The sequence below is a fragment of the Falco rusticolus genome, chromosome 11 (assembly GCF_015220075.1).
Source record: "Falco rusticolus isolate bFalRus1 chromosome 11, bFalRus1.pri, whole genome shotgun sequence".
NCBI classification, from domain to species: domain Eukaryota; kingdom Metazoa; phylum Chordata; class Aves; order Falconiformes; family Falconidae; genus Falco; species Falco rusticolus.
Window position 1 is genome coordinate 5,620,386 of NC_051197.1, and position 25,919 is coordinate 5,646,304.

The 25,919-nt window shown below is 45.1% G+C and overlaps 1 long non-coding RNA gene across 1 annotated transcript; it reads left to right on the forward strand.

Annotated features, from left to right (window-relative positions):
• Nucleotides 1-2,999: 2,999 nt before the first annotated feature.
• LOC119155821 lies at nucleotides 3,000-20,444 on the forward strand. Its single transcript, XR_005106852.1, has 3 exons — nucleotides 3,000-3,178; nucleotides 8,325-8,326; nucleotides 20,434-20,444. It is a non-coding gene; the product is annotated as an uncharacterized LOC119155821 (long non-coding RNA).
• Nucleotides 20,445-25,919: the final 5,475 nt, after the last annotated feature.

Sequence of the window (25,919 nt, forward strand, 5' to 3'; positions counted from 1 at the left end):
TTGATTTTCTTTTTTTTTTCCCCTGCAAAACAGCTGGCCTACTGCAAGGCAAACTGTTGCAGACTTGCAAACTCAAAACAAAATCCAACTGGAGGCTAAAACCCCTCGTGTCTTGCAGAAGCAACAGAGCATTTTATTGCGAGGTGTAGCAGCGATTACTGGGGGGGCCAGGGCTATGCTTCCTTGCCACTCCCAGGACACATTTGTGTCTCCACTGAGTTTTGTGCAAGGCTTGCCAAGTTTCTTGTCCCCAGTGAACCTGAAATGTATGTTGGTTTCTGTTTTACACTGCCTCCAAGGACAGAGAGAGGAATTAAATCTCACCCCAAGCAGGGCTGCTCACCCTCAGTGAGGGAGGATCTGGCATGGAGGTGCTAATGTGCCTAATAAAACCATCACGGTGGGAAAGTGTTGGGAGTCTCTTTATTGATGGAGCCCATCTAAATACCAGTCCTCCGTGACAGCACATGTTTAGGCAATAAAAACTAGTAAAGAGGAGGATCTTTGCACTGACCTCACTTCCAAAATTAATATCCTCCGTGGCTGACCTGGGGGTGGCTCAGGAGCTGGGGTGGGAGCATCAGCAGCTGCCCAGGGAGCCAGTGTGTGAGCTGGAGGAGAGCACGCTGTCATGCAAAGCAACCACCAGGTACCTTAGAATCTGATATGCAGGCAGAAAATGGAAGAGGAGTCGGATTTCTTTGGGAGATAGGGCCAGCAGATTGGGGAGGTGAAGGCTTTCTGACCAGACAGGTGACTGCCGTCCCCAGAGGATGCTGCAAAGTGAAGCCCTCAATAGCTGCCTGCTGCCAAGCAGCACCACAAACCCTCCTCTCCTTCCAAGGAGATAAAACCAGTTTGTGGACCTCGTACATCTGAGCTAATTTAGATACAGCTGGTGTGCTGTGACTTGAAGAATCAGTCAGCAATATACAGGTGAGCAGAGGTTATCTTTATTTGGCAGTGCTGGGTGCATGGGGGATGGCTCCACCAAAGTCATGCACACCGAGGGGACTTGTCAGTCCCCCCCTTTATACAAGCTACTCATACCTATTCGTTAGTTTTCCAAGAAATTGTTTACATATTCATTACAATTCTGAGAATTCATGTACATATCTCATGCCTGCGCAATGTCCTTGAGGAGTTGTCTCTGCGCAGACTCTATTCCTTAGCGGCCATGTTTAAAGTCTTCATCTTCACCACGTTGCATGTACAACAGGAATCTAAGTCCAAATGTCCCTTCTAAAGATAACCAACCCAAGGACTTAGCAGTCTGTGCATCCATCATGTGGCAATAAGGGTCCTTGGACATTTCCCGACTTTTAACTAAACATAGGTGCGTCATCCTTTACATAAGTGGTACAGCATTCACTATCCATTCCCCCCTTTTCTAACAGGTATTGTAAATTTTTACAACTATAGAAAATCATCATATCTTATGATCATTCTTCAACAGCAGCAAACAAAACATTGAAGTAATATACGTATTAATATTCCTAAAACTACTACAATAATTATAAAAAAAGCATGCTTTAACCGTTCTAAATTAGGTAACAACGAAGTCAGTTTGTTCCATATAGCTTCAAAACTCCATGACAAATCGTCATTAGTAATTTCATGCAGGATCTGCACCTTGTTCCATATCTTATGGATGTCTGTTTAATCATTCCATCCATCAGATTGGGAACCAGTATTTTGCCCTGGGTTTCCAGGACAAGCTCCTCCTGTCTTGTTTGAGCTTTCCGATGACTGTTATTATCACTTTTCATAACTACTGTGGTGGTTAGGTTTAATATTTGTAAATCAAATCTGGGACCCAACTTATATGTTATATTATGAAATAGGCGATATCCTCCACCATAGTTTAGCTTTTTCCAAAAGTCCGGCCAGGTAGGCCATTTGTCATCGTGATAATTCCAGTTTTGAGAGGCCACCCCATACAGGGGTGTTATCAAGCCTCCTTTAGGAAGAGAGGTACATATCCAGCATTTCTTAGCTTTCGTAGCATTAACAATTATTTGTAATGTTTGAAGATGGGCATTGTTTACCCATGTTTCAGTTTCTAATATCTCTACAACAGTTACAATTAAGATCAGAATAACTCTACACAAATATCCCTGATCCTTTTGACAATCCATTATGTTTCTGGAAGTTATTACAATTAAAGATTATTACTATTACAATTATGATCTAATAAATTGTAGTTTCATGAGTCCTGCTGAGGTGACGCTCCATGATTTCTCAGGAGCTTTCTTTATCCGAGAATAGTGAATCCAGGCTGGTTGTTCTCTTATCTTGACAGCGGTGAAGATCGTCAGCAGCACCTGATAGGGTCCTTCCCACTTTTCTTCTAAAGGTTTCCCTGAAAAAGTCTTTATATACACATAGTCACCAGGTTTAAAGGAGTGGATTGGTTGATCTAACCCCCTGGCCCTTGTTCCCAATATTTGTTTACTTATAACCTTTAATTGTCCCTGGAGGGCCTTCACATATTCACACAAATATCCCTCTCCCAACTGTCTTAGGTATTCTCCAGCAAATTGTAACTGGTATGGTCTCCTGTATAATATTTCGAAAGGGTTTAAATTTTCCTTTGTTCTTGGCTTAGTTCGGATTCTTAATAATGCGAAAGGGAGAGACTGTGGCCAAGTTAGATTTGTTTCTTGCCCTATTTTTGCTATTTGTTGTTTAATTAAATGGTTCATTTTTTCCACTTGCTTGAGGTATGTAAGGACTATGTAATTGCCAATCTATTCCTAATACTGTACTCACTTGTATTATTTTGGCACAAAAGTGTGAGCTTCTAACAGAAAAGATTGTTGCCAGTAGCCCAAAATGGGGAATAATCTCATTCAACAATCCCTTCGTTACCTCTCTTGCTTTATTTGTTTGACAAGGAAAAGCTTCTGGCCAATCTGAAAATGTATCAGTCATAACTAATAAATATCGGTATCCCCCTTTTCTTAGGAGCTCAGAAAAATCAACTTGCCACTGTTGTCCTGGATAATTTCCTCTATTAATGTTCCCTAGTTTTGTTCTATTTGCTACATTGGGATTATTACGTAAACACACTTAGCATTGCTGAGTCACTTGTTTTATTAGAGTATATAAGTTTGCCCTATCAATTTCTGATTTAGATTTTTAGATAACGTACCAGCTCCCCAATGAGTCTTATTATGTTCTGTTAGGGCTGTGGTCCATATTAAATTGGATGGTACCACTATGTGGCCATCTGTCAAATAAGCTCACTTACTTAATTTTATTTTACCTTTCATGTCCTGAATTAGCTTTAGGTGGTCTTTAGAATAGTTTGGCTCCTGATCTGTACTTACAGTTTGTATTTTACCATCTGGTATTAAGGATAATTCCTCCTTTCCCACCTCCTCTGCTACTCGTCTGGCCTCATGGTCGGCCAGGCAGTTTCCAATTTCCAAATCAGTGGCTCAACGGGCCACCTTATGTTCTTCCTTCCTGGATGACCCTCTTATAACAGCGGGGGCCATTCCTCACATCAAGGTCTGGCATGGCTTATGTTCCCACCGCTCAATGCCTACTGGCTTGCAGCCAACAGCGGAGCTCAAGATTCTTCTCGGTGGCAAACATGGAGGCCAACCCAGTCTTGCCCTTGACTATGGTAGGAGGCACCTGACCAACCTTATTCCTTGTACTTCATTGTCAATGCAGAGTTTCATCTGTGCATCTCATAACAAGTCACAGTCATGGCAAAACCCACAGATTTACATTAGTAGAACTACTACAGAGTGTATTTTATCTCATTTTTCATGCCAATATCCCCTACAGCCCTGCTGACCAAGGGATATTGTTTTGCCTGAACTAGGCAGTCCTCCCGCTTATCTTTTTTACTGTAGCAGGTAAAGCATTTTTCGCCTTACCTGGAATTTATTTACAGGTATACCTGGTTAAAGATTTCTTTTACTTCAGGGAGGTCCTCTTTTTCCACTCTTCTGTTGAATTAAAGATAAGCTCAAGATTTCAATTAATTGATTATTTTTAACTTTTGGGTTCATTTTTCCTTCTTTAAACGTCTAGATGTTCTAATAAATCTCATCCCAACAAAGATTTTGGTGAATTTGGCTTTCTTATTTGTTTTCTTAGTTTGTACTTTAGAGGTTTCAGGATGTTTTCCTGGTGGCCAGCAGCTCCCACAACTGTAACAAATTCTTTTCACTGAAGTTTAACACCAAATAAGTTGTTTTTGTATTCGCTGAAAGTTCCACCTCATTTTTCCTAGTCCCTAGTTCACCCGAACTTCTTGATGGTTCTTTAGCTTAGGGCAGTCTCGCTTCCAGTGTCCACTTTCCCTACAATATGTACAGTGATCCGATCCCATAGGAGAGGGATTCACTCTTTCACTTCTGCCTGATGTTCCTCCTCTGTCTCTGCCTCGTCTCCTCTACCAGTTCAGCACAACCCAGCTCTTCTTCTCTTACCTTCTGTACACGTTCCCTGTTCCTTCTATCAACTTTTCTACATCACGATTATCTAGTAACAATCAACTCGAACCTTTATCTAGTCCTATTAGATCATCCTGATAAGTCTTTCACAACCAACCTTCAAACATCTAAATTTCCGCATCAAGGATTCACCTTTATTCTCCTCAGACCCACCGCCTGCCCTAGAGGGGCCGTTACCGGTCCCGTTGTACTGCAAATGCTGCAGCACTTGGGGTAACATTGTCTGGTCCTTCTGCTCAATTGTCAGCAACAGCAACCCCCTCCTCGCCATCAGAAGGATTCGGGGCAGGAGATGCTCTCCCTGCTCTGCAGGTTACACAAGCCTGCCTCTGCAACAGCACTTCTGTTTTAACTCTTTCTTACCCTGAATGCAAATCTGCTACTTGTTGCTTTAAGTCTGCGTTCTTACATACCATGCCTTCGCAGGCAAAGAGCAAACACCCTGCCATGCGTCCCGCAGGGCTCAGCCGCACCCTTCGAGGGGCTACGGGGGTTTGTACAAACTCACCCCAATACTTTTAACACTTTCATAGGGTCCACTCTCCCTATTCTCTCCACCACCACCCCACAGCTTCAGATTTTACAGACGTTAGTACAAGTTTTTTATCTTACAACGTGTTTCATTCTGGTTGCTCCACAGAAGGAAGCACAACCTGAGCGCGCTTTTTTTTTACACAAAAATTTCAACAGGAACATCTTTCTAGTTTAGGTCTCAGTTTTTTCCTATCCTTTCCTAGAGCCATAATCAAAGATCAGGTGATGTTAATCCCACACTCCTTCTGTCACACAAACATATTGGCACACATTGCTTCATCCCATTTTTCCTCTCACCTCAAGAATATAACTGTAATAAAACATTATAATTCAGTGTCCCATTTAAGGGCCATTTCTCTATCCCCACACTTATACGGGGCCACCACTGATTGCAGTACTCTAACCAAAGTAGTCTTATTCACACTTCCTCCAGGTTGCCCTCCTATTTCCTTCCAGTGACTTAGAACACATCCCAACGGACTCTTTCTTACTATTCCAACGCTTTGTTTTCCCCCCATACTATCTCAATTGCTATCCCAGCCACAGACCACTCTAATTTCACTTACAGCTCTCTCTCTTATCCCAAGGCATACAAACCTTACAGTTAGGGCATTCAATTTCTTGTCACCACCATACATATAATAATTCTTTACACCATATACACTTTAAAACATAGAGGTTCACATTCACCCCTCAAATGTTCAAGACAATAACCACATACCAACATTTATAATATAATTAATACAGAAATGTTCTCACATTTCCAGTATAAATGATTATAACTATTATTAATAAATTTATAATTATTAATCCTGTATATACAGATTGACTTCAAATTATCAAACGTTTTTTGTGGGGTTTTTTTTGTCTCCTGACCAAAATGGAATCAGAGTTCTGATATTCCCTTAATATAAGAACAGGTACTAAAACAGAATCAGATGTATAACTGGGGTGCCACCTACCCGGTATACGCCATCCTGCATAAGCATACAATGATCTTATGCCTTATGGACAGCTTTTACAGATGGACCGGTCCCAGAACAGAATTTGAAACAGTACTGTTTACAACATACTAATATTTACAATTAATATAATATTTGAATAAAGATAGTACCTTTTTTCCATAAGATGGAGTCCTTGTCCACTCCTGTGGTGATCTAGATGGATTTACCCTCTGGGAAAATCCCCGGGGGTACCCTAGGGAGTCCTCGCTCTCAATGGGTCCTGCAGCCGAGCCTGCAGCAGGTCCCACCTGGGCCGCCAAATTGATTTGAAAAATCAATCAGCAGTATACAGGTGAGTGGAGGTTATCTTTATTCCATGAATAGTGAATGCTGTACCACTTATGTAAAGGATGACGCACCTATGTTTAGTTAAAAGTCGGGAAATGTCCAAGGACCCTTATTGCCACATGATGGATGCACAGACTGCTAAGTCCTTGGGTTGGTTATCTTTAGAAGGGACATTTGGACTTAGATTCCTGTTGTACATGCAACGTGGTGAAGATGAAGACTTTAAACATGGCCGCTAAGGAATAGAGTCTGCGCAGAGACAACTCCTCAAGGACATTGCGCAGGCATGAGATATGTACATGAATTCTCAGAATTGTAATGAATATGTAAACAATTTCTTGGAAAACTAACGAGTAGGTATGAGTAGCTTGTATAAAGGGGGGACTGACAAGTCCCCTCGGTGTGCATGACTTTGGTGGAGCCATCCCCCATGCACCCAGCGCTGCCAAATAAAGATAACCTCTGCTCACCTGTATATTGCTGACTGATTCTTCAATTTAGCTGGGAGCCGAAGGTAACTTCTTTCTTTCGGCTGAACTGCTCCCTTCGAGGGCTGCATTTTCCAAGTGCTCTCTGCTTGGCCACAACATCTATAGCTCTGACAATTATTGTTGTTTTAATATTAGGCTAAGAGCTAATGTATTAGGCTGGTATATTAAGCTGGTAGCCTGTAGACTCTTTAGCCAGCCTGTTTTGGTGACACATGAAGGAGATTTTATAGATGGGCTGTTCAAACCCGGCTCAACCCTGGTCTGGCATTTAGCTGTGGCTTGCAGAATATAATGGCTGAATGCATCTAGCCCATGCCCACAATAACTCTCTCTGACTGCAAAAGAAGTTCCAATAAACATGTCATTCAAATGCGAATGTATTCCAGTAAAAATTAGTGAGCTGATGCTATGAATAAGTTGCAGAGCTGTAGTGTAGTTTCAATTGCCCTCCCATCAGACGGGACCGAGATGATTAACACCAGATCAGCCATGATATTTATATTGCTCGGATCGTGGTGTGTCATAAGCGAATGCAAAATTGCATACTGTATTGTAACAGCAGGGATGGGAAGAGCCACGTAATGAGCTGGTTTTATAGTGAGAAACAAATGGGATTGTAACAGAACCCTGGAAACAAGGGAGTGCTTCCAAGTGGGGTGAGGGAACAGGACAGCCGCATGTGAGAGCGGTGCTGAGAATGGCTCTTGGGTTAAATCAAGTAATTTATGTAAACAGAGGTGTTAGCTGGGTGGTGGTTTTTTTTTCTTGCAGTGGCTTCATATGATATAGCAGGCATTTGAATAAATGCTGCAAATAACATATCCCCAGATGTGGCCAGCTTACAGTGTTTCATAAAGTTAATTATTTCTGTTTGCTTCTGCTAAAATTAAGCACTGCAAGATTTTCTATTATCCTTTATCCCCCCTATTTTATTAATAATGGGGTTCCCTCCTGTGGATCTGCCCTTCTAACGAGGGAGTCCCTCCCCCACCTGTGGCCCCTTTCCACCGAGTGTGATTTTGTAAGATCTCTTGTCACCAGGGCTCTGTGAAGACTTAGACGTGTAATGGGAAACATGTGTCTTTCCCTGGCGCTTGCAATCCTACCCCGAGGAGCTCCGGCAAGGGCTGAAATGGGAGTGCTCTCTGCGGAGCCAGGGAGCTGACAGGGAAGAGCTCGGAGCCAGAGATGGCAACTGGGGTGTTTTGTGTTGGCGCTCAAGTGCAGGATCTCACACAATAACGATAGCAGCAAACGGCGGTTTCTGCCGCGGAGGTGGGGGGATGTTGGGCAATAGAGTTCGTGACAAGCAGCCTAGACCAAAGGGAGCAAGGGGGAAATAAATGGCTTTTTAGAAGATGGCAAAAGCAAAATGATGGGAAAACAACCCCCAGACTGGAGCCTCAGCCCACCACAGTTTTTCACATTTTCCTGAGCAAGATTAAAAAGGAGAAAGAAGCTGAAGAAGCAGAGAAGTTGGGGAATCGGTGGGGGTTTTAAATGATTTTTCATGGATCATCACAATCAAAAAGTGGTCAACATAATATTGCATGCATGATATGATATATAATATACATAACATATATGGGATAACAGGCCTTATTCCTCATTGTTATTCCTTCTGGGTGTTTTAATTTGTAGCCTTCTGGACAAAGGAAATCCTTTAAAGAAACCTGTGCACTGCACAAGGATGCCAGGGTCAGAGTACGGGTGAGGTTTACTCCAGTGATAAAACCTGCTAATCACCTGGGCCACCTCCTTCCATTTTCTGGGGTACCAGGGGGGCAGAGCTTCTGAATCTGCTGACCAGCCAGAAATACAGCCCTGAGCAATGATGATCCATACCCAATTGTCACATCTAAAATCTGAGTGTGACGTGGCCTCACCTGGGATTAGACACTGGAATGATGAAGCACACAGGATCTGGCTGGTGTCTGACAGCCAGTGCTTCTGGATTTCCAACAGCCAACTTCATTCTGGGGGGGGGGGGAATAATTCAAAAATCAGGCTAAGGCTGAGGAACATTGTTGTTTCCTCGCGAGTTCACTTGCAAAGGTCACTGCTCCTCTCCCCCCACCCCAGTGTCTCTTTCTGCAACTCTTTTGTTCGTGCAAGACTTCAGGAATTAAAACCTCATTGCAAGGGTTACAAGTAGACCACAGCAGTGATACATTGCACTGATTATCAGCAGCAGGCGAGCTTTTCCCCGTCAGCTCCTTAGCTGCGGTAGTGTACAAGATCTATGTGGCTTACACTGATTTTTTTTTTTTTCTGCCTGTAATTTTTTTTTTTTTCAGCGAACAGGGACTCCATTGCATTAGCGGAACAGACTTATGATAAGTTACATAGGATTATATTGTTACAGGGAATTGCCATCACCTCAGCAGTAATAGAAAAAAAAAAAAAAAAAAGATAAATAGATAAATAACAGCAAGAGAGCTGGGAGTACAGTGAGAAGAGAAATGGCCCTGGTAGGGAAGCAGACAGATATCTTCCCCAGGTAAAAAGATTCATTCATGGAAACAGCACTCTGGGAAATCTTTGTATGAAAGAGCCAAGCTGTAGGAAAGTAGTTGTCTTTATGGGAAAGGTGGGGTTTAGGGGTTTCTAGGGGTTTAAGTTTTCTAGATCTGGAGTTCATTTGTTGGCGCAATGATGGGAACATCATTTTCAGAAGTGAACGGCAATTTTCAGTGGCCTAATTTCTGGGTAGATAGATGGAGAAACCTTGGAAGATGCTGGTACCTCCCCTGGGAAAGTCAGGTTTCTTGCAGCAGGACCCCTGAAAACTGAGGGAGCCCCAAATCACCCAGTGCTCTTGCAAACAGGCACATCATTGATTAAAGACTTGGCAGGAATGTTATCTTTCCTGGCCTCTTGCATAACAGGCTAGATAATTACATTTTATAATCTTTGCATCAAGCCTGTAATTCCCTGATTGCATTAGAGTATGTCTTTGAGGAAAAGCCCCAACCTAAATGCCCAGAGAAGCGCCTTGCGTCCCTGAGCAGTCTTTGCAGTTGCCTATTAGAAAGGGTCATGACTAGAAATGGTTTAACATTTCCACCTCCTATTTGGCCTGATCTTATCTGGACTGAGCTTCCAGCCCTGGCACCATTTCTGCTGGCTCAGTGAAAGACTGATTTGCCATCAGCAACCCTTTCCCTGCTGTGGGGACCATCCAGCTGTGATGGAGCTGCCTCCTGCCCGCCTCCTTGGGGAGCTCAATGGGTCAAATTTCTGAGATGCTGCCTGTTGTGGTTTAACCCCAGCTGGCAGCTAAGTACCATGGCGGCTGCTGGCTCACTCCTCCCCCAACCCCTGGTGGGACGGGGAGGGGAATCAGAAAAAAGGTGAAACCTGTGGGTTAAGAATAGATTGATAATTGAAAATAAGTAAAATATAACAGTGCTCCTACTAATAATTGTAATGAAAAGGGAGATAACAAAAGGAAAAAAAGAAAACCCTTGGAAAAACCAGTAAGTGATGCACAATGCAACTGCTGACCACCCGCTGGGCACGCTGACCCCTGCCCAGCCGGTCCCCGAGCAGTGATAGGCCCCTCCTGGCCAGCTCCCCCAGTTTATATACTGGGCTTGACATCGTGTGGTATGTCATACCCCTTGGGCCAGCGGGGGTCAGCTGTCCTGGCTGTGTCCCCTCCCAGCTTCTTGTGCCCCACCAGCCCTCTCGCTGGCAGGGCAGGAGAAGCTGAAGAGTCCTTGACTTAGTATAAACACCACTTAGCAATAACTGAATGTGTTATCAACTTTAATATACTAAATCCGAAAGGCAGCACTGCTCCAGCTAGTAGGAAGAAAATTAACTCTATCCCAGCCAAAACCAAGACATCACCCCAGCCAGGTTTTCAAACACCGTTTTTCAGGTGCGCTTTCCTAAACCCTCAATAATTCACTGACATCCTCTCCAAAGTCTGGCCTCCGCACCAAGCCTAAGCCTGGTATGATCCCCGCTGCGCTACGCACAGCGGCAGCAGCGCTCGCCCGCTTGTAACACCAGCCTCTGCCTCTCTTTTATTTCTCTATATCATTATGTTGATGTAATAAATATGCAGGGGAGCTCCAGGCACCATCCATTTCCTTTGCTTGGAACTCTCTACCACGTTCTTCCAACTGAATATTATCATATGATTATATACGTGCCAGAGACATAGCTCCCGATGTCAGCATTGCTTTTATACTACATCTCTGCCTCCCTGTCCTTCCCTTTGCCTTTCCCATCCCACATTCACACGCTCCCATTACATGGCTAGCCTATATTTTACTCCCTCTGTTCTTGCTGAAGCTCCTCTCGGTAAGGGAAGTCTTGATTATATGTTATGGCCAAATGACTTAAATCACAGGGAAAAAAAAAAAAAAATGAATGCAGAGGAGCATTGCCTGGAGGTCAAGATGCAGTCAGAGCCCTCTGGTCGGGAGGCAGGTCCTTGCCGAGAGCCGGTGGGCAACTCCTCTCGCTCTGCCAAGCCTCTGCAATCCCGTAAGGATTTCACATCCATCCAGGAAAATTCCAACCCCTCCAAGCCAGCCCAAAGTGAACTGGGTGGAGGGCAAAATCTTATGCATGGGCTGCAAACGTCAAACACTGGGAAAATTCCTGCCTATTTCCAGCAGTGGGAAAATGTATGAGCGGGGAAGTCATATTTACATAAGGCAAGGAAAACACTGTTTCCTTCTTCGGCAGGAAACAGAAGTTATTCTCAGAGCTTCAGCAAAAGAACAAGAAATTAAATAGAGCACTGGCAGCCTAAACTTGTTTTATTCCTGTGGTTTTACAATCTCTGAGTCAAAATAAACACATTTTCAGTCTCAGGAGAATTATTACGGTAATAAGGGGGGGGGGGGGGCAGGTGGGGTAGTTATTTACAGGCTCCAATGGAATTGTCCAATGAATCATGCAAACTGAAACAACAGATTCAGGGCAAGAAAATTCACATTTATGCAACTGCCTAGTTTGATTCCTCTGTTACCAGATGCTCTGATGCAACAGTAAAGATTGTGTAAAATGTTGGGTGCTCCCAGCAGGAGTTTGGCCTGAGAGCAGGGCAATGTTCAATATTACAACACCCGATTTCTTTCAGCCAAGACTTTTAATGGATTTTGATGGTGGTGTCCCTCCTTAAGCCTGGGGTGGACTGTCATGGGTGGGTACCAAAACAGATCTGCTGGGTGAGGGCTCCTATTCCCGGCGTAATATGGTGTTAATTTACATTTCTTGGCGATAACCAAAGATTAAATGCAAATGAGAAATTGGAATCCTCATACCTTGATGTGCTTACCAGCTCAGCTATTAAAAAATAACCCAACTTGGCATTGCTTTTTCTCAGGACAAGAGGCCAACAGCCTACACCTAATTATAGTCCTTCACCTTCTCTTCTGACTGGAACAGTTGTGTTTGCCCACAACATCACAAGGACATCCCTATGGGCAGCATCTTACGTTAGCTCCCCTGCCTCTCTCTTCCAATGTATGCATTTTCTGTGAAATTCAACAGTATTGCAAAGGTAGTCCTTTTGGGGTTGAATTCCTGTCCACCACCATGTGTGTCTACTTGCCTAAACCATGTAGTGTAAATGAGTGGAAGGGTTAGGTGTTTATCTAATATATATATGTGTGTATATATATATATATATATATATATATATAAAATCTTATCCCAGGCTTAGGTAGAGACATCACCACTAAAATTCATATACATACACATATGTATCTAATACTTAGATAAATACCTAACCCTTCCACTGATTTATACTGCATGGCTTTTAGACATATATGTATTTATCACAGGCATCACATAATGCCTGGGAGCTGTGTCTACAGCCGGCAAAAGCTGCAGGTACAAGGGCAACCAAATGTAATTATGTAAAACAACTACAGGTGGTAGCTACAAGGGTAAGTACCAGAGGTATGTGCAAGACTCTTGGCACTGGGAGTGTGAAGGGCACAGGAGGAGCGGGTGTGTGGGTGCCAGGATGGGAATGACGCAGTCGCAGCACATCTTGAAGCTCTTTGCAAAGCTCTTGCCTTTCACCGGGATCCTGGGAGACAAAAGCAGATAGCAGATAAGTGAGAAAAACTTGAATTGCTTACTCCTTTCAAACCCAAATTGGGCCAGAAGAAGCAGTTCCTAGGCTTAGGCTGCTGTTTATAGGGTAGAGGTTAAACTCAGAAGCAAGCCTGTAATTTTTATAAACAAGGCTCATATTTCCCTTCTGGAAATATATATATGGAAACCCACGTATACATGAAGCTAAGACATGCATGAGAAGACCACTGAAGCCTCGTTATCTTCGCTTTTGTTCTGCTTTCCTGGTGCTTTTTTAATCCCCGTACCGGTACTGCCTTGGGATTGACTCCCTTTTCCAGGAGAAGCTTTTCACAGGGCTGAAGGGCTCTTTGTTCTCCCCCCACCGCCCCCTCGGTGCTATTTGTTGTGCCGTCCCGGGGGTGTGCTTCTGCTCTGCCAGGGGGCCATGGCGGAGAGGAAGAGGCAGAGGATGTGAACTCCCATGTCTGAACACAAAGAGAGAGAAAGGAGGACCTGTTTACTCTCCTGCTATAAATGCTCCCCAGCAGACAGAGAGGTTTCCATGCATTCAGGAGTAAAACACTAACAAAAAAGCGTAGGGGAGAGAGGGATGGAAGCCGTTGGGGTGCTGGGCTTCTCCCCACTGAGCAACAGGGTGGCAGTGCTTTCAGACCCTGCTGCGGCTACCATCATCACCGTGCTTAGGTGAATTCTTCAGACTTGTGTGGGAGTCACTTCTGGGACTTCAAGGTATAAAACCTGTTGGCTCCAGCGAAGCTGCTTCGCATACCATGGTGAGGAATGTAAATACATTAGTGCCGATGGCGCTTGGGAGAGAGCCACAGCCATTCCCAGGCACGTAGGGCTGGAAGGGACCACCTACGTCATGGGGCTCAGTCACCAGCTCCTCACAAACACCTTCCACAAGCTGGTCAAGCACCGGCTACTCGGTTATTTCCTGGTTAGTCTTGCAGCTGCTACACCTTGCTTATTAAAAGCTTGGTATAAATATTGGACTAATTCAGTTTGCCTTAACATTTTTTTCAACTAAAGATTCACAGAGCCTTTCTGAGGAGGACCCAGAGTCTACCTTATGCATGTGTCATCATGTTTCCCTTTTTTTTTATGACTGGTAAAAAATGCAGCTAAGATACATATCCATTTGTTGCACCATTTTTTGTAAAAGGCTATCTGTTTTTTGTTTTTGCTTGTGCTCTTGAGAACATACGCATGGAGAGGATTTTATATTTGGTTGTCCAGCATGGGAAGGAAAGTTGGCAATCATTTCACAGCTCTCCTCTCTGTGTCTTACAGCCCTGGTGGTCCACAGCTGAAGCCTGAGGACCGCTGGGTTGGTGGTTAGTGCGACCAGCCACGGACTCTTGCCTTCTGCACTCACCCCAGCAGGTTGTCGTGAATGATTGAATCATTAAAGTGAATTATTTGTTGTAATATGAGATCAGCTTAAACGCCTTCTACATCTTCACAATGGTGTTGCCTCCACCATCCCCCTCACCCAAATTATACAGCCAAGGTGTGAGCCAGGTCTTTGAGATGATCTGGGCTATAAACAATATTTTTAAGGGGAGAAAGAGAGAATTTATTTCAGTGAGGATAATTTCTCCATGGCCCAACACGCAGGTGTGAAGAACAGGCAAGGCCTAGGCACTGGGGAAAGGCAGGAGGGAGTTTCTTGGTTTCTTTTTGCAAGCAGAGCCACCATGAAACCATGCTCAAAACCAAGTATTTCAGAGGCATGTTGTAAGGCTAACATAGTTGCAGGATTGAGCTTGGGGGGGTCTCCAGTGTGGCAGCCCTGCCCTGGTGATGGTCCTGGGGTAATGGGTATGGGACCTGGGGCCCGTCATGACTTGGTGAAGCTGGAGCGAGTCAACTTGCTTTTATTGTGGATTAAGGTGAGAACATGGACAATTTTAGTGCCCTTCCTGCCTGGTGGGAACCTGCTTGAGAGGCTGTACCCATGGAGTGGACGGTGGTTATCTTAAGGTCACACGTGCAGGAAGCAACAGGGACGACATGAATATTGTGTGAGTGGGAGCTGCTGGCGGGGCTATCGGTGCTTCCCAGGTCAGGCAGGACACGCAGGGAGTCACCCGGCCCCAGAACGAAGCAGGAAGAGGTGAAGATGGCGCCAAAAATCCTGGCGAGAAGGTTCAAAGTCTGGCCAGAGCAACCAACCCTTGTCAGCAGAGGGAGAGCTGGGCTGCAGCAATGTCCATCTGGAACTCGCCCTTGCATGAAGCTTAGAACCCCACTGCTTCCTCTTCCCACCACACACGGTTCACCCCACCTACCCCTACACCCCTCCCATACCTTCAGGTGCCAAGGTTTGAATTAACATTACATTTTCATATGAAGGAGCCCAAGGACAGCATATAACTAATGGTCAACGGATGTTTTTTTGCCAACATTTTGCAGGAGTTTTCCTGCCTTGTAGAACCTGCCCTGCTCAGGCTGAAATGTTGAAAACCTTTGGTGACCTTTTGCTTGGCATTTATATATTCCTTTATCTGAGAGCATCCCGCTCCTTGGAGGAGCTCACAAGGAAAGAATGATGGCAACTGTAATAGAATCACCACCAGCATCTGGATCTTCTTGAGGGTGAAAACAAATGATGGTGTGTGTGGCTGCACAGCCGTAAAATCAACAGCCGCTTTCCAACAAAAGCCAGAGGACAATGACTTTGCTGGAGCACCAGCCATCCATAACGTCTTTAAGGGTTAAAGTAGCAAGCTGACAAAAGCCTTAATGTTTTTACAGCACACAGACATGTAACATACAATACAGGACAATTTGTTCTATTGATGTCTAAAAATGCTTAATGGAGAAACAGGCTGTTAAAATACAGGATACTTTATAGGTTAGTTCTTCTCCATACTTCATCCTCAGGTATTTGCCAAGTTAGCAGAGCATCAGACTTCAAGTCACATATAGGCTTCTTGAGAGCAGTTTTTCCACTAAAAGCTTAGCTAAAAGACATACATATTAATGAAAAAGAGTCATTCATTCTTGTCACACATTTTGTCCTCAGAACAGTTGCAAATTCTGCATATCATTTTTTTTTTTCTGACTGAGGGGAAATAAAACAGCTTTTATATAGTTACACAATTGTCCACAGTCTTTCCCAAGAACGGAAAAATGCCCTAAAAATGGAAAGCAGGTGGGTGTTCTCCGCATCAAGTTGCTGCTTCTGCACAAGAACAAATAGGCTACATCCCTGTTTTCTGTTTACAAAGAAACAGTGTGTCTCCTAAAAGAGTCCTGGGAGCTGGAGATCTGTTGGAAGTGTTCTTTGGTGCGTTGTCTTTGCTGTATGTGTCTATAGTTTCTTCTAACTGGATTGACAAAACTTTCCTACTTTCCAACCGTACCACAGTGACCTCAGCACCCCATCTTTCCTTCCCATTGCTGTTGACTTGGGAATTTCTGGAGATTTCTTTGATGTTGCTCTGGCCTTGGGAGCGTCAAAGCTGAAGAAGAAAACAGAGGACATCTTCAGAGATGGGGATGGGGATAGAAGGAGGTTGTTGTTTGCTTAAAAGACACCTGAGAAATATAGAATGTAAGAGGAGGGGGGAAATGTTCAACAAAATAGTCTCTGCTGCAGGACTCGGGGTCTGAAGCTCCCTGGTATTTCACTAAGGATTTGCTTTGTTGCTGCTGAATGTCTTCATTAGCTCAGAAGCCGCCTCAGTAGGAATGTAGCTGGCAAAACTGGACCACTCTGGCAAGTACTTTTTTTTTAACATCCAGGTGGATCGCAGCCAAGCACACAGTCACACCATTATTTCAGACATGGGTTATCAGTGACGCACACAAAAATGCAGGGTTAGAGGAGCAGCTTTCAGAGAAATGGTGCTGATAAACCTGGAAATACTCTTGGACCTCCCATGGCACGTGAACAGCCAGGAATAGTTAAGCGAGTGCCAAAGCAAAACCCTTGACCTGAACAACTACAGATTTCTGAGATTTAAAACAAAACCTCAGGCTGAGCTCAGAGGCCTGAGAACAGGATAGAAAATTAGGTTGATATTAATGAGGCACTAAATGGGTCTGAGTTTAGTTTAGGGCCAAATCTAGGGAGTTTTCTGGATTTTTTTTTAAGTGCTCTAACTTAGTTAGAACTCCTCAGTGGACACCTTCAGCTTGTTCTCCACTCGGCAGCATTGCATCCCTCCCAGATAAACTAGTCTGCACCACCCTTATTTACTGTGTCAGCTAATGGTAGGATAAAAGCAGATGGGATGGTTCCATTTTGCTGTTTTTCCTCCCACCTTTCTTCTTCAGGGCCTGTCACCGATTCCCTTTCTTCCCCCTCTCCTCCTCCCCCTATTAAAGCAAAACATCTGCCACGGTTTTAAGATGCTTTGGGCTTTTGCAGGCTGTTACCAGCAAAGATAGCACTTGGCGGGGAGGGAAGCTGAGTGAGAGCCACAGCAGGTGAAGGGTTTTAATTCCCCGGTTACTGTAATCAGCTGCCCCGACCACGGAGCCATCCGCGGGAGGCAGCAGTAATGATTTCCAAACCAAAAAAAGAGCTCTGGCAGGCTGGACGGGGCTTGGCCCCCATCCGTCAGAGCTCTGCAGAGCTCAGCTGGTGACTAGTCGCTGCGTCACTCCTTTCTGATTAAATTCCCATTAAGTTTAAAATAATAATACATCCTTAGTGGAATAAGAAACTCTGGAAGAAGAAAGAAAAAAGTCTTTGTGGGGTTTTTTTGGCCAGCGGTGAAAAAAGGGCCAGCCCTGTAGAAGCATATGGGAAAAATGGCTCTAGGACCATGCTTTTATTCTGCTAAATTGTGGGGCTTATCCTTGCATTTGCTATGACCACAAAATCCAGATTCACTGGTGAACTAAGACCCTTTATACGATTATGACAGTGAAAAATGCTGGACAACGTACATAAAGCATTACGTGTGAGCTATAAGGTACAGAAGCTCCCAAGTCTTTCAGCAGACAGTTTCTCAGAGGGGTTGATCAGAACTACCTGCACATTTCTGTCCAAGATGTCTGGTCTGACACGTTGCTCTCTCAGCTCTCTTACCCTTTTTTTCATTATCTGTCTGCTCGCCACCTTGTGCGGGAGCCCCAGAAGGGGCCACTCGGTATTTTGGCATCCCCATCAGACCAGCTCTGAAGTAAAAAGACAGAAATCAGTCCATGCCACTGGAGCCCAGGCCAGGGAGGCCCCACCACCTTTACCACCAAGATTTGCCCATATACTCAAGGACAAGTAGTCACTATGGCAGCAGCATTCATAATTATACTAATAACACATCTTCTCAGCTTATTTCTTCTCCGTTAGTTCTTACAGCCCACTGATTGTCCGGGAGGAAATACTAGTTCGAGTCTCGCCCAGTGATCGTATCTTACTTGTTTTAGCACTGAAATGGAAGAAACAACACTAGAGACTTTCATTAATGGATTGATCTGAAACTTTTGGCTAAACGCGAGATAAAATGTTTTACTTCATTTGGGGGCTATATAATCTTTTTGGATAACCTTTTCCTTTGGTTCAAGTTAATTTCTGAAACCGAAGCACTATGAAAAGCAGATCTGAAACGTGAATGTTCAGAAAACCACAAAATGAAACACTGCAGCATTTCCATGGCCAATCTTTGCATTTAAGAAACACTGATAGAAAATAGGGATGTTTTCCAGGAGCAGCATTCCCTCTTCTCACGGAAAGTATTCACCAGATCTGAATTCATTCACAGTCTTTCTCTTCCCAAAGCCCCATTTTGAGGGATGAACTTCTGGTAGAAACTCTCCCTGCCAACCTCTATAGTTATAACTGCCCCAGACAGGGAGCATCAGCCCTTGGATCTGCCCTACTTCCCCTTCCCTTCCGTGACCCAACACCCCACCGTGAACCCCCGATGTACTACACATGGTGGGTAACATCACAGTCCTGAGGGAAAGAGGAGGAGCTGCTGAAATTACAGAGGCCACATGAAAAATGACAAGATGCCCAGCTAATGACACCAGGCTACCTGATGCTTGGGTCCAAGGTGTGTAAATAGATAGTGGAAGGGTGAAGGCTCTGGCAAATAACCACTTTTGCTTTTGCTTGTGGTTGCTCACATGGCTTCCCTACTCAAAGTTAATTCACATCAAAGTCAGGTTACCTGGGAAAAGAGTAAACAAAGCAAAAGAAGAGGCTGTAAATCATCTGGAGATCAGGTTGAACTCCGGACTGCAGGCTAGGGCCAAAGACAGGAATGCAGCGTGTAATGGCCTTGTTTATCACCCTGGTGATGTATGCCAGAGTTATTAATGGCGTCTGGTGTGCAGTGACAGTGACAACAGCTTGAGGAACAACCTAACAAAAAGATGCTCCCTGCTCCAGGTACTACAGCCACGTCCCTTGTAGGCATCGCAACCTCATTCCTGTCTCCCAAAGACATGATGCTGGTCGTCTGCTGTTTCCACCGTATGTTTCCTCCATCAACATACCTAGAAGGACATTAATGGCTCCCATGGTGATTTGGCTCAGAATATTAAGGTATTAAAGAGTAAAAGAAAACTCCTCAAAGTCCTGGGAAAACTCCACCTGGCACACACCGAGGGGCTGATAACAGCACCCTCTGCAACATGCTGGCAGGGGGTAGAAGGAGCCCAGCTATTAATCTTTTGTAATCTAGCTGGAATTAAGTGACAGTGATGGAGTACTTTGTAATGGACTTCCTGAATCCTCATACAAACGGAGGAAGTGACCACCCTTGACCAGATTTCTGCTCGTGTTGCCTGTTTCCCTGCCTGCATTACGCATTTTTCTTGTTTGCAGGCAGCTCCGACACCGCTTCAGCACGCCTAATGGATTAACACTCAGCCAGCCTGTGAGAACAGTGGCCTGGAGGGGCCGAGGGGCTCCCCGGGCAGTGGGCTGCAGGCTGCCATCGGGCTGAAATCCCCCGTGCAGAAAAGTTGCCGAGGTACCAGGAAGGCAGCTCTGGGTGGCCAGTCCCAGGTACCAGTTGCCTGAGGAAATCTGGCCCGTGGTGCCCCAGAGCACACCAAGAAATGCTGTCTTTGGGCTGTCCCTGTGACACGGAGAGTGTCTGGCCTTCCCGGTGCCTTTGGTCCCTCTGCAGCAGCAGAGACATGTTGTTCAACAGAGCCAGCAGCTGCACAGGAGGCACTGGAGCCTTTCAAGTCTTGCATCCTTCAGGCCATGCTGGGGAGAGGATGGCTTTATTTTTGGAAAGCATCAGATGAGCTCTATTGTCCCAGCCTATCCATGTTACAAAACTATGTTGGGAACCCATCCCTGCCTCATGACAGGCTTGTGTAACTCTCCAGCAGCACTGGTGTTGAAAAGGGACCATGACCTTCCCTTTGTGGAGCAGCGCTGCGTTGCCAGCCGGGAGCTCTGGCAGACAAGCCCCAGCCAGCTTATGAACTCCCCGTCTCCCACCCAACAAGCTGGCCATGAACATACCCCAAAGGCTCATGTTGAAGCGTCAGTGTGAAACAAAAAAGAGACCACAGATTGTGGCCCGTGGGAGCTTCAAACCACGCCAAAGGCAAGAGCCAGTGGACACTATAGCCATAGAAGGGCATACTCAGAGTCAGTTCCCAGCATCCCGACCTTGGTTTCAAGGGCTGACTTTGGAAACGCAGTCAGTCTGGCAGTCTGTGTGGGCTCTGCTGCTGGCATCAGGGCTGGCAGGAGGACGCAACTGCAGGAGAAATGGAGCTCGGAGAAATTCCTTTGCTACTCTGGCCCTGGGAGTCCTGCAAGCACAGGGACGGAGACCTGGGCTGCAATGAGGTGGCTGCAGAGGGCGAGCAGAGGTGACCTCATGAGGATGTTAAGCAGCACAGTGACATGTCTCACCAGCCAGCCCAACCCTCATTAATATCACTAAGAACAACAGCTGGCTCCTCACATCTCAGCCTAGCTGCGGGCTTTGATTTTTTTCACCTTATCCCCCATCAAACTCCCAGGCACTCTAAGCAGGAGGGAATTTGAGACAGGTAAACCCCTTGACACCAGCGCTGGATTTGGCTGCTTGGCCCTGACATGCTTTAAAAGAAAAATCATGTTATCAATGGTCTTTTGGCCTCCCTCTGCACCCTGGAGCCCATCACTCAGCAAAGAGCCACCCCTGATCTTCACAAATGTGGATTCACTTGCACCGCAGGGGAGGGTCAGAATCAGGCACTGGGGTTTGTGCTATCTGATAGTCCTTTGCTATCTTTTTCTTTTTCATCTTCTTTTGGTCTTCCCTCAGCCAGTTAACCCCCCCACTTGCTTGCTGCCTCAGGAAGGTCTAAAGATTTAGCAAAGAGTTCAGGCTACAGGCCAGGGGGGTTCTGTCACTTTTCTAAATAATGCAGGCAAAGCTCCTGCGTTGCAAGCCAGGCTCTCCATGAAACGTGTAGAACAGGAGAGGTGCGAATGGAAACCTTGGTGGCATTAGGTGTTGTTTTTCTAAACATTCCCCATCAGTAAGCACGCAGCCTCTCAGTGCTGCACAGTCCCACGGAGGTCTTTAAATCGTATTTCTAGGATTTCTCTAAAACAGGGGCCTCAAGCTTTTAAACACAAAGGGAGCTGGGGAATGGTTTCTATAACAAGAGATTTGAGCAAATCAGTGCTTTTTGTCTCACTTTTTTTTTTTTTAAATGGACATCTGCTGGGGTTTGTATTTTTTGAGTCATGGGGGTGAAGGGGGTTGAGGGGGAAAGAGAGGTTTGCAGACGGGGTGAGCACAACATATACTGGAAAAAATCCCGGATGCTATAAATGGGAGCCCCCTAACAGTGCAGCTCATCTGAAGCAAAATGAAAATATCAGGCATCCAAGAAACATATGTGCAGATGGCTTAAAGCCCAGTCTCCTTACTAGGGCTCTGCATTAAATAAAATGCACCGGGTCATGTTGCTATAGATATAAGAGATTACTAGGTGCAATGTGCACTTCTCTGAAACTGCAGGTTTTTAAACAATTGGAAATACAGACCTTGTTTATGGATCAAGCAAATGGCTTCAGTCAAGCAGAACAGCCCTTTTTTTTGGGGGGGGGGTGTGTGGGGGGTGGTATGTGTGTGTGTTAGGGCCGGGGTCAGGAGGCTCACGCTCTGTAAGAGTTCACTGCCGACGCTGCTCAGGAGGAGAGCAGTCTCAACACCGACGTGAGAAGCGGCGTCCAAGAGGGCTATTGACTATGACCTGTATTTTTGAAGGATGATATGAATCAATCCAGAGCCTTGGCAAGACCTCGCGGCTGGGGCTTGTGCTTTCAGCCAATGTCAATTATGTCATTACTGAGCCTGCAGAAGCTATTACTAATGTTACTTTTACAGTTCACTGCCGACCAGAGAAAAGAGTTTTTCACACTGTTGTCGTTTTGTTGGAGCAAGACTATACGAATCGCAGATGGCTTCCTTGCCAGATGTAGCCTCGCAGGACGGCAGTTTGGGGTTTACAAGAGGTTTAATGAAAACTTGGCATTTTCCCAACTTTTGGCAAATACTCTTGGGCTGTCAACTCTTGCAAGCAAGTCAAGATCCTAAAAAAGTCTAATGACTTGTTCTCACCGAACGAGGAGGTGAAAAGTTTTACCTGAGAAACAAAACCCAAATGAGCAAACCAATACTTTATCACACCGAGCCTGAGCTCATGATCACCGCGGTTATTGAAAGCTCTCACTGCACACTGGATCTGTTCCCAAGTCTTTGCTATTGCTCTGGAGGGGTCCAATGTGTTTCTGCTGACATGGAACATTGATGGTGAGTAAGGGGGTGATGTGACATCCAGGTGTGTCAAAAATCATATCATCCTTACTTTGACATCTACTGCTCTTTTTTTTCCTTCCAGTTATGATTTAATTGCTTTGTCCCAGGACAAGGGTTCGCTTGCCAGCCTTTTGGCTTGGTTTGTTTCTTCCTTGATGATATGATCAGTTTGTTAAAATTATGCTAAAATAAATTCTCAGGTGTGTGCCTTCAGATTTAGGACCTGTCCTGTGCTCAACATGCCTAAATAGTGCAGAAATAACCAGCATTTCCAGCTGCAGGCTGGAAACTCTTCACATTGAGTTTTCAGGTGTATTATTTCCTTTCCTCTATTCATAAATATTTGTGCTCCGTGAGACTTGGCATAGCACGGTGTCATTTCAAGCATAACTCTTACTTTATCAGTCTCCCCATTTTCCATTCCCACCACCCTGGACTGATATTAATCCTGGTCTAAACTGTCAAATTGAGTCAGCTGCACAGATTTGGCAGTGAGGTTTCTTCAGTTATGGTTTGGATAATGAATGAGGTCCTAGGTCCCAGTAGCCTCAATATGCTGTCTCGCGGGTGCAGTGTGTGGACCAGTGGGATGGAGCACAATGGTGCCTGTACATATAAAAAAATGCATTCGAGTCATTCAAAAAAATCATCTCCAACAAACAAACCCTGAAACATTATTCACACCACGTCTCAAAGCAATAAGCCTGTCTCATCTGTGGGCCTTTAGCAGTCTCCCATAACTAACCACCTTTGCCTCAGCTTGTCTGCCTGTCTTTAAATATCTTCAGCCTGAGCCTGACTTGAACGGTGCATTTATTATGGCTGTTGGTGCAAAACCAGATGATTGAATTGTCCGGAGGAAGGAGGAAGTAGCACTTCACATCCATGTGGCAAAGGGATTACTAAAACGGCTGGAGAAGTGTAATCATGGAGATGTCATCCTTTTTCCACTGACCGAGGTTTGGATGCAAACCTGATATCTAGCCCTCCTTAGTGCTCCTGCAGATCCATCTTCTTCAGAATCACTCTTAAACAGGCTTATTCTGACTTTTTGCGTGTGAGGTACTCCGAGCCTTTACAGAAATGAAGTTCATTTACCAAGACACAGATTAAATCAACATCCCTGAGACAAAGTACACCAAGCACCATGGGTGTCCCTCTTTTTGCTTTGGTGATTGCAGGATGGATTTGCAGATCACATTAGGGAAGCTATAATGGACAGTAAATCTCTTTCCCCCCCTAAAAGAAAAACTGTTAAGTGTCAAGCTTTCTCAAATGAGGTTTTTAAATCTTCAATTTTATAGAAGAACAATTTTTATAGAAGGATCCAAAGATCCTTTGGATAGGATCAGAAGGAATCAAGTGGTTTGTGATGACCAGTGTTTAAAAAGTATCACATGTCTTTTCATGAAACACTGGCTTGCTGGCCTGTGAGACGGCAAAGCTGCCTAATATCCCCTGCTTTATGCAACAGAAGAGACTCAATATCGCAGTAGCCCTAATAACATTAATTATTCCAAAAATATATTCAGCTTGAAATTATCTGGGTTTGGATAGCTGTTTTTTTTTTCTCCAGTGAAATCCTGAGCACCATTATTCCTACAATATGTAACACCTCAGTCTCTGTTCTGAAAACGCTTCTCTGTAGATGGCCCAGAGATCTGCTCTTTACTGAGTTGTAGGTAAGGCTGATCTCACAGGCAAGTGCTGGAACTCTGAAGAAGCGACCGTGAAGCTCAGAGGTGTGGGAGAGGAAGATTTAATTCCTTTTTATCCCATAAGCTTTTGATGTGGACCCCCAGCAAGGGCAGCTATGGCAGATTTCATCTCACTACACCCCAGCTACACCTGTACTCTGTGAAGAGAGGAAGAATTTTCCAGAGCGCGTTGTGGGCACCTACAGTCTGCACCATGGAGGTGCCACTGTCTCTTCATTGACCAGAATGGGAGCTGGCTGGTATGGGTAGCTATGGGTAGGGGAGGTGACTATGACAAATTCTGCTTTTTTCCTTCCTGCCTGCCTTCCATGAAGTAGGAAGGAATCTATCTCCACCTGACAGAGCTGCTGTAAGGACCCAGACCCTACAGAGAAGGAAGTGCTTAAATGAACCAGCAAGGCGGTCATGGTAAATACCTACATTCAAGAGCGCATGGTTGGTAATGTATAACATTCCCTAGTAAAATCACAACATTATTAATTTCGTTGCCTTATATACTTCTGGAATGGTAAAAGAGGAGAAATCTGGCCCAGTGATCCATCATCCAAGGCTTTGAAATAAAGCCAACTTCAGTGAAATGTGAGTGAGCCCTTAGAAACACAAGGAGGGCTAAAGCAACAAGTGCATTTCACTGAGCTATGATATCATCCTCTATTCCTTTCTAGAGGGGAAGCTGTGTATCGGATGTGTAGGAGAGAAGAAACAGAAAAGCATGCTCATATATTTCAATATTCAAAGCTGCCCCAGGAAAGAACTTAAAATCTGAGGTCATTTCCTCGATGAGCTTAGGCCATTATTTGTCATCCACACTGAATGAGAAGAAAAAGGGAAATAAAAGAAGGCTAGGCAAAGCCTGTCACACCCCTGCCATCTGCGGCACGATGCCAGCCAGCAGCCAGCCCACCAGGGTGCCCCTCGGATCAGCCCCCAGCCAGCTCTAAGCACCCAAGTAGCAAGGCTCACTGAAGGGAGCAGGGCAGGCTCAGCAGTCCCCGTAGAAACCTGGGACTGTTCCATGTTTCCTCACCATCACAGGCATTTGTCAGAGTCCCCAGCCAAGTGGCCTCAAAGGAATGAGCTTGTCTCTTCTCTGCCTGATCTAGGCTGCGTGTGTTTGAGGGAAGCATTACATTCACTCCAGAGCAGGCAGAAGTTGCAGATCCAACTGTCAAAGGCTTTACTAAAGTCTAGGGGGACAACATCCACAGCCTCCATGATTTGTGTTTTCTTGTGCTGAACCCCCTGGAGGAGCACTGGGCAGCCCATGTGAAGGTAGAACTGCAGCATGTGAGCAACTGAAAAGTACAGACTAACATGGGCATCTGTGGGATGCTTGGCTCTGGTCCTGTTCTATTTATTAGCACGGATGTCACTGAGATGTCCTGGAGATACTGAAGCCATGGAGAAGGCATCTGAGCATCCCTCCATCATCTTTAGAGCAGCTCCCTGGAAGCTTTTTGAGTTGGCCCCTGAACAACAATGAGACTTGCTCAGCGACAAGCCTGTGGTCTGCCTAGAAGCACTGAAGTGGCCTTTGGTCTGCAGCTGCTCTTTAGCCTCTGGATTGCGCAGCTCCAAACGTGTCATCGGTTCC